General features: G+C 49.9%; 1 long non-coding RNA gene across 1 annotated transcript; it reads right to left on the bottom strand.

The window, feature by feature from the left end:
• Positions 1 to 5,619: 5,619 nt before the first annotated feature.
• On the bottom strand, positions 5,620 to 8,564 carry LOC139355957 (uncharacterized). The gene is made up of 2 exons (XR_011607323.1): positions 6,717 to 8,564; positions 5,620 to 6,174 (listed from the first exon to the last, which is right to left on the bottom strand). It is a non-coding gene; the product is annotated as an uncharacterized lncRNA (long non-coding RNA).
• Positions 8,565 to 9,649: the final 1,085 nt, after the last annotated feature.

Below are 9,649 nucleotides of genomic sequence, written 5' to 3'. Positions count from 1 at the left end.
TGTTATTTCTTTGGATGATTTCTTCCTTCTTTGCCCTTTTCAGTTTTGCTTTTTTTTTTTTTTTTTTTTAAGATCCCAAAGTGCTAGGATTACAGCCTGTCACCAGACTGGAGCGTAGTGGTAAGATCTCGGCTCACTGCAACCTCCGCCTCCCGGGTTCAAGCAATTCTTCTGCCTCTGCCTCTGCCTCTGCCTCTTGAGTAGCTGGGGCTACAGGCATGTACCACCACGTCCGGCTAATTTTTTGTATTTTTAGTAGAGACAGGGTTTCAGCATGTTAGCCAGGATGGTCTCAATCTCCTGACCTTGTGATCCGCCGGTCTCAGCCTCCCAGAGTGCTGGAATTACAGGCATGAGCCACCGCGCCCAGCCTTGAAACATTTTAAAGACAAAAAAAGAACAAATAATTTTATAAAACAGTCATATTCCCACAACCAGAATTAACAAAATATTTTGTCACATTGTTTTCTAGTCCTTTGAAAAGGACTCCGGCGAGGTAGAGGGATCCTTAAAATAATATAGGTGCAGCCTCTCCCACCCCGGGCGGCCAGTTTGAGGTGTTTGGTTTGCATTTTTATATTATTGTCTTTTAAGTTTCACATATCTATATATTTGCATTTATCCATTACATAAGCCTGTCTTTTGAGCATGTTACTGACATAAAGGGCACTGCATGGCATTGATGACTCCACTCCTTCCTCTTCTCATGGTGCTAGTTATCACAAAACCCATTTGGTCTATTTCATTCACTAGTTTTTGGCTGTTCACACCTAGGCTTTTTTTTTTTTTTTTTTTTTTGAGACGGAGTCTTGCTCTGTCACCCAGGCTGGAGTGCAGTGGCCGGATCTCAGCTCACTGCAAGCTCCGCCTCCCGGGTTTACGCCATTCTCCTGCCTCAGCCTCCCGAGTAACTGGGACTACAGGCGCCTGCCGCATCACCCGGCTAGTTTTTTTGTATTTTTTTAGTAGAGACGGGGTTTCACCGTGTTTGCCAGGATGGTCTCGATCTCCTGACCTCGTGATCCACCCGTCTCGGCCTCCCAAAGTGCTGGGGATTACAGGCTTGAGCCACCGCGCCCGGCCCACATCTAGGCTTCCCGGCCCACACCTAGGCTTTATCTAGGCTATTTATCTAAAGTAGCCTTTTGAGGGTGGAATGAGGCAGGGACCCTGTTCCGCAGATGGAAGCCCAGTCCCCGGGCTGTGTGCTGGGTGCCTTGTTCCCCGACTTGGGAAGCTGCCTCCTGGAGTCACCGACTCCCATGCGAGACTCTGCCTCTGAGCTCTGCACTTTTCTGCTGACCTGTTAATGCCACACTGTTTTCATTACCATACCTTTGTATATATTTGCTTTCTCTTCCAATTTGGCTTTTTTTTTCCCAAAAAAATGTTTTAACTGTTTTTTCTCCTCAAACCTTTTAAATGTTATATTATTTTTAAAAATGTTAAAAACAAAAGTAGATGAGATAGGAGAGTCAGCTCCTATGTGTCTGTCCTCAGCATCAAAAAATCACCGAATCAGGCCCAATTTCATTGCCTCTGCTCCCCCACCAGCCTCTCCTCCTCCCCCAGACTCTTTTAAAGCCAATTACATTACTACACCATGTCATCTGGGAGCATTTCTGAAGGTATTTATTCACGTATATTCTTCTATATGTGCTCTAGAATCAGTTTGTTAAAGTCCCCATATATTTTCATGAATCTTGATGGAATGTTCACTGAATGCTAAGATGTTGGAGAATTTACTGTTATCCAAAGTCTAATATTCCCGTCTGAAACACTGGTGCTTCTCCTCCTCAAATTCTTCCTTTGTGCCTTTCAATAACATGTTTATAGTTCTCTAAAGGAAGGTCTTGCACATATTTTTGGATTTTGCTGCAACCCTGACTGTCATAGATTTTACTGTAGCCATGAGTGGCCCACGTTTGGGGTTCTATTCCCCGTCTGGTGACTGCAGAGTAAATAAATGCTAAGAAATCCCGGTATGGCTCTTGTTCTCTGCAATCCTGCCGAACTCTTGTGTTGATGTCAGTAATTTAATCATAGATTCTCTTGAATTCTATCTGTATAGAATCATAGCATCTGCAAGAAAATCAATATTTTGCTTTACTTTTTTATTGTTATAGTTTTGGGTTTTTTTTGTACTTTTAAATTGTATGGCAATGGCTTGGAATTTCAATGTGTTGCTGAATAAGAGCAGTGATAATTGGCAGCACTTTTGTGTTCCTGATATTTATGGGCAGTGTATGCTTTCCATCTGCCTACTGTCTTTTTCCTGCCGACGTGTTTGATTTTTCCTGGTGTCTCTGTGTAGCCCTGTGCCATTCCTGGCTCGTGTCGTTCCTCTGGGGAAGAAGGCAGCTCTGCTGAACCAGCTACATCCCTTGGCCCGGCAGGAGGCAGGACGAGGGAGTGAGCTGCGCAAAGAACACGTCCACCTGGGCTTGCTCCTCCGAACACCTTCAACACTCTCAGCCTCCTCTCCCACTCCGTTCTCCTCTTCTGAGCTTTCCCGAATCACCAGTGCATGGAGGCGGCCTCTGGTTCCTGTCCACCTCATCACAGGCCGACACCCTAATCACAGACAACGGAAACGGCTCCTGGACTCAGGTGCGTTCTCACCTCCCACCTCTCCATTCCTCCTTCCCAATGGCCCCCAGCCGTGGTGCCGTCTGCAGCCAACACTGGGGCAGAACCTGGCTTTGGGGCAACGAGTACTCCACGGAGTAGGTCAATGGGGTGGGGCATTCAGGCAGAGTGACACGCGGGTTTGCCCCAAACTTCACCTATGGTGGGGGGTTCCTAGGTGTCCCACAAAGGCTGGGCCTGGCAGGGATCAGAGGGCAGGACTCTGCCCTGGCTGGGCCTGTTTCTGTCTACCTGCTCTTTCCCTCCCCTGCCCTGCTCATTGCCAAGTGTGTGGACACGAGATGCAGCAGGGACAGAGAGCTTGGACGTGGGGGGGCCTGTGACCCTGGGGACTTAGGGAGCCTGCTTGGGTCACACCGTACCTCGTCTCTGCCCTGTGCCTGGTACTGAGCTGATAATGTGGGTTCTATTTTCCATCTGTCTGCATCATTTATGTTGAGAAGCTCCCAGTCGTCTGATTTGCCATGTTATCACCTCAGGACAGTTAAACAATTAACGGTTTAGCAGCAGGAAGGTAACTGCCACATACACAGTAAGTGTCCTGGTTAGAAAACAAGCAATCAGAGAAAATACACTTTGAAAAGAATTAGTGGGCAGCTGAGTTTCCTATCTTTCACCTGGTAGATTAATGGCTGTATGTCGACACAGCGACAGGCTAACATTTTCAAGTAGAAAGACATATGATTAAATCTCTCTTTTGATGTTTTCTGCAAATTGCTTCTCTAAGCTCTGCTTCCAAAGGGCAGCTCTCCAATTAGAGTCAGAGATTATTATTACGGGGTTAGCAATCACTCCTGCTCCCGTAGCTGACTCATTCTTTAACGTGCTAATTAGCAAATATATCCAGTGCCTTGTATCATATTTGACCTTCAGCGTTGTGTTCTTTTCGAACTGGAATCATTTCATGCCATTCCAATGAAATGGAGACATTGCTCTGAGGTTTCTGACCCCTCCCTCCAAAGGGCCCCGTGATCGGCTGCGAAGCCCAGGAAGATCAGCCACGTACACACCCCTCTCTGGATCATTATTTTCCAGAGATTGATGACTTAATAAGTTCACTTTCATTCAGCAAGTTTACCATCGCTCTTCTTAAAGCGATAGTTTGTGTGTTTGTGACGATTTGGAATTGTTAGTGAAGTGGACCTCACACTGGGGTCTGGAATTCTAAATTGCTACCTAACGGTCACTGTCAAGAGAGGGTGCTGTACCGACCGCGTCTGCACCCCACGGGGTCCAGAGAGGAATTCCCCTTCTCCTTTCTCTCCTCACTTCACGTAGGTACATTCTTTCTAAAAAGATTAAATGGCGTCATATAAAATTGATATACCCGCTTCTCGCTCTTTCAGATTCCAGAGGCTCCAAGGCCCTCGGTCCTGGCCAGGCCCCTCCATGGTCACAGCAGTGATGGCCTCGTCCTTCCCACATGAGGGCCCCGAGGGTAACCCTGGATAACTCAGCATGATCTCCCACCCAAGGGCCCTGCCTGGAGCCTGAGTCCACCTCAGCTGGGTGTCCTTTCCCCCAAGCCCAACACACTCAGTCTCTGGGGATCAGGGTCTGTGCGTCTCTGGGTGACTGCTCCACCTGCCCCCGCAGGGCGCCACGGGTGCGTGGGTCCTGTGCCGGCATCTGCCTGGCTGTCACCACGGGCATCTGCCTGAAGGCAGCGGTTCTCCGCCTTCCCGCCTGCTGTGAACCTGGTTTCTGCTCCCTGGTTTCTGCCTGGCTCCCACGGAAAAGATCGCCACATTCTCTGCTTCTCTCCACTGTCTGCCTTGCTCCGACAGGCACGGCCGTTTCTGTCGAGTGCCTCTGAACCTCAGAGTTCATGCAACGCTTGAGGTGAACAGAAAGCCCAGGTCTCCATTCAGGGCAGGTTCGCAGACTCTCATAGCCCCCACACTTGTCGCTCTCAGCAGCTATCTCAGAACCTGTTATTAACCAAGTGATGCGATTGGTCTCTCTTCTCATTACACCATGACCTCTATGGGGACGCGAACCTGTTTATTCCCACACTGAGGCTTCAACCCAGGGCCTACACTTAGGAAATACCTGACATTTGTTGAGTTTGTGAACAGATGAGCACATCCTCCATTAAATGAAGCTGAGTGAAGTGAAGGCTGAGAGGAGATGGTGACAGCAGGAGATGCAGCTGTGGGGGCAGATTCTCCCTCTCAGTGACGTTGTCACCAATGCAGCAGCTGATCGGCAGCTGACTGTGTTGGGGTCAATTGGGCAGCTTCAGTCTGTCCCTCTGCAGAGATGGCTCATGGTGCAGATATGCAGCGAGCAGGCCTGGCTCTCCTGCAGGCCAGTCCTCACCCACCTGTGTCTCAGTTTCCTCTTTTATAAAACAGTGACAAGGCAGTCCTCCCCTCATAGCAACGCGGGGGTGGCTGAGGGAGCTGTGAGTCCTTGTCCCTGGACTTAGGACAGGGTCTGGTGCCCTTTGAGACTGGGCCACCCTTTAAGCTCCAGCACTCCAGTGACTCCAGCAGCATCAGCTGTGCTCCGCTCCCACGAAGATGCTCTAGAATGTAGACAACACCATTGCTTTCGTGGAACCAAGAGAGGAAAAACACTTCCAATTAAACTATGACAAGCCATGTAACTAAGATACATTCTGATTCCTGAAATGTGAGGCTGTGATCACCATGTGTGCCCCAGCATCTAGAAGACGCCAGGGTCCCGAGGGAAGACACTGAGGACCATGATGGGGCGGTGCCCAGTGGGGCGCGATGGCTGAGCAGGCTGGTGGGGGCCAGCTGCCAAGCCGGGTGGGCTAGAGCCCGGGTCCCATATCACCTCCCGGCCCAGGAGCTGGCAGAATGCACCTGCACGTGGTATTTGCTGTGGCTCCTGACTCTGCCAGCATGAAACACATTTATCTCAAAATTTCTTGCGAACACAAACTTGATATTTTTGTTCTCAGAATATTTACTGGGAAAGGGCATAAGGACAAAAAGGCACTTTGTTTAGTAACATTTTACTGAATTCGTATCTAATTCATCACAAAAGCATCTAAGCACCTTGGTGGACCCAAAACCACACCTGGAGACATGTCAGTCTCAGACCACAGTTGCTAGAAGGGCGCTTGTGACATCTCAACATGTTCCCAGGGGTCCCAAGACCTCAGCCTGGGACTCTGCACCCCAAAATGAGGTTTACAGCCCTTAGTCGGGTCTGCACGTTCTTAGCTTCTAGAGCAGCCTCCAAGATGGGAGCTCATTTACACCTGTACACCCTTGAGCACCCCAACTCTGAGCCTCCCCAGCAGCCAGGTGTTGTCCTGCTGTGCAGAAGCACTTGACTGTTTTTAACTGGTGTCGACACACTTCCTGTCATTTACCCTCATTGTGCGTGTAAACTGTGCCTACGCGATTCAGGTCAATGCTGTTGTGGGGCTTGTTAAGAACCCTGCTGCATGGTGGGTTGCTGCCCCGGAGGCATCTTCTTCAAAGCCTGGATTTCTATTAGTTCGTTTTCAGGCGTGGAATGGCTGCATGCATTTCCCACCTGTGCACCCTGCCCATGGTAGACCAGAAGGAAGATTAGTAGGAAGGAGTTTGCAGCAAAAGAAATGTTTTTCCTAATCTCTAAGCGGCTATACAGACTGTCCTAGCCTTATCTCACAGCCAGTAGTGAATTAATCAAAACCCAGAAAGCTGCTTCTGCAGGAGGGATGAGCACTGCTAAGAAGCTGCTGATAATGTCCTTCGGGTGATCCTCTTGTTTTTTTAAAACATAGACTTTTGTCTCCATTGGATTATTTCCCTTCTCTGAGGGCCCCTGCAGTGGCTCATGCTCAGATCAGCATGAGCCCAGATGCTCTGGGGTCCAGCACAATGACCACACCCAGCCCCTCGGTTACAGCACAATGACCACACCCAGCCCCTGGGTTACAGCACAATGACCACACCCAGCCTCTCGGTTACCTGAGGTGAGCGCGGGTGAAGGGGAATGAGGAAGGCCCTGCTGCAGGGCGGGCAGCGCGGAGGGAGGGGCTCGAAGGGGCCGGGGGGTCTGCTTTCTCGGGGAGGGGCCATGGGTGCAGGCGACAGACACACCTGAGCACTTGGGGAGTCATCTTCCTGACTTCTCGGCTCTGGGATCCAGGGTCCAGTCCGGCTCCCACCCACACAGAAGGAAAAGGATGAACAAACTGAAAATCAACAACTCTTCTTCACCTGTCAGAGAACTGAGTCACCAGGCAAAGCACGGACCCCGAATCTGGAGGCACAGACAAGCGGGTTCCGAGGACCTCAGCTGACAGGAGCAGAACCTCTGCGGGGCCAGCGCCAGGGACCTGAGCTGCCCCTGATGAATTTCTGGAGATGCCACCTGGACAAATGAGAGAGAAAAAATCCAGGGGGACCCAGTCATGGGGGACCTGCACTTGGTGAATTTTACCTCTGAGAGCTCGACCAGGTTCCCATAGTAAAGAGAGGAAGAATCGGCCGGGTGCAGTGGCTGCGCCAGTAATCCCAGCACTTTGAGAGGCCGAGGCAGGCCAATTGCCTGAGCTCAGGAGTTCGAGTCCACCCTGGGCAACGTGGTGAAACCTCGTCTCTACTAAAATAGAAAAAATTAGCCAGGCATGGTGGCAGGCGCCTATAGTCCCAGCTACTCGGGAGGCTGAGGCAGGAGAATCGCTTGAACCCAAAGGCCGAGGCTGCAGTGAGCCAAGATCGTGCCACTGCACTCCAGCCCGGGTGACAGAGGGAGACCCTGTCTCAAAAAAAAAAAAAAAAAAAAAGGGAGAGTGGAAAAGTCCCCTCTTACTTACAGCCAGAGGAAAGGGACTATTTTGAAATACACCCTGTTCTCGTGAGGGCTGCTTCAGGGGGAATTATTTCACCAGAGTCTAACAGACCCGAGGTTTTCATCAGTCTAACTTACCTGGGGAAAAGCAAACCCCAACTCCAGCCCCCTCTGGCCTTCCTGTCCCACCCAAGGGGGAAGGGGAGATATAAACTCAGCAGCACTTTGTGAGGTCATGGCACAGGGCACAGGCTCTGGAAACTGGTCCTAAATCACAGGGCCATGCGCACACCTTCCAACCACCACAGTTCCCTTTCTACAGGCCCCTCTGCAATAACGGGTGTTTCCCAGGAAGAATGCTCACTTCAGGCCTGACTCTCGGAGAACTGCCTTTCTGATGTTAAGGTGTCAGAGGGCTCGCTTCCAAACCCTGGGTTAAATCACTTAGTGGCACATTTAGCCATCACCCTGTGAGAGTTCAGAAAGAACGAACGTTCACATGCAAAGAAACAGTAAACAGGCCAGCACCGTGGCTCACGCCTGTAATCCCAGCACTTTGGGAGGCTGAGGCAGGCCGATTGCTTGAGCCTAGGAGTTCGAGACCCGCCTGGGCAATGTGGCAAGACCCCTCCTACACAAAAACTAGACAAATTAGCTGGGCGTGATGCTGCATGCCTGTAGTCCCGACTGCTTGGGAGGCTGAGGCAGAAGAATCACTGAGCCTGGGAGGTGAAAGTTGTAAGCCGAGATTGCCCCAATCCACTCCAATGTGGGCTGCGGGAGTGAAACCCTGTTTAAAAAAAAAATGGAAAAAAGAAGAAACAGTAAGCAAGTTTGCTTCTCTACTCCTCCTCAAGGAGAAGCAGCCCTTGTCCCGTAATATTCATAAACCTGCTGTTGAGGGTTTTCAGGGAGTCTTCCCTTTCTCTCCTGTGTATGTGTAACAGCCTCTCCTGTGCCCTGCTGACGTCTCCCTGGCATTGTTTCTGCTCCAAGTGCCAACTTGGGGTTCAGGTCTCACTGTTACCAGCCTGGTGTCTGCACCATCCCTTGTGGTTTTCTTAAACTCTCCTCACAATTTTGTCCACAGTCCTTTTATTAAATCCTCCTTAAACGATCCTAACTTGAATGTTTCTTTGTTTTTTCTCTAGTGGGACTCTGACTGACACCCCTGAGAAGGCAGAGGAGGATCAACAATGTAACATAGACCCTCTTTCTATCCCCTTTGGCAAATACACACGTCACGTGGTTGCTGTTGTCTGTCTTAATTTGGATGGTGTAAGTACTTGCCACTTCACTCATCTTTCCCTCACCTCCTCTTGAGAGAAGGGCAGAGAAATGTCGACACCACAGCAAACCACAATGAGTACCCAAGCGCCTACAGGACCACGGGGAATTCTGGGCACCGCTCTGCCAAGAATCCTTCCTACCCCCTATTTTCTCAACCAAAATGCTGTCTAATATACTTTCCTCACTTCCCTGTACCCACATGAAAAGTGCTCGGAAACTGACATTGGGTCAAGCATACAGAAATAGTCAGTATTTAGTTTTACCTCGGAAATTGTGGTCGTTCTGTTATTTATAGCGTCTGTGGAAAATGCTCATTTGCTCTTGGAATCCAACATTCTTCATAGGATGTCAAGCAATGTTTTCCAGGCACACAGAGTTTATATAGTAGAGCCACGAGCGTTTCATCTGTCCTTCTTGCTGGCACCCACATGGGCCACACCGCACCTGGCCGCTCAGCACAGGAAGAGCAAAGTGTGAACTGAATATTGGCATCCAGCTGGGCCTCGTCTGGAGGTTGGCAGACATCCGAGTATGTCACGCTTTGCTCCTCCTGTGCTGCATTTGTTCCACGAATGTTGATGGCACAGCGACCACACCCAGACCCTCTGTTACGTCCCCTGTGGGAGGTCAAATAAATGAAAATGACTTGGTGCTGTCTTCAGAGAGGCTGCAGTTCAGCCCAGCCACGTGAGGTCACCATGAAGACCACCTTTTACCCAGAGCCCCTCAGGACTAGTGTGGAGATTTGGGGAGCCTGAGTCTGCCCAGATTCTCTGATTTGAATAGAGCAATAACACTTCCATTTGCTTTACATGTTAAGTGAAAGCCCAATCAGTCACTGGAACAAAGAGTTTAAGGGTTTAAAAGTCAGGTAGGAACGCACTGATCTGTAGCAGGGTTCCAAGCCTGTCTACCCAGGATCAGCTGGAAAGATGTTTGATAATGGACG

Source organism: Macaca nemestrina, chromosome 8, assembly GCF_043159975.1.
Source record: "Macaca nemestrina isolate mMacNem1 chromosome 8, mMacNem.hap1, whole genome shotgun sequence".
Taxonomy (NCBI): domain Eukaryota; kingdom Metazoa; phylum Chordata; class Mammalia; order Primates; family Cercopithecidae; genus Macaca; species Macaca nemestrina.
Note: the sequence above shows the minus strand (reverse complement) of the source record. Positions and strands in the feature narration are given on the sequence as shown.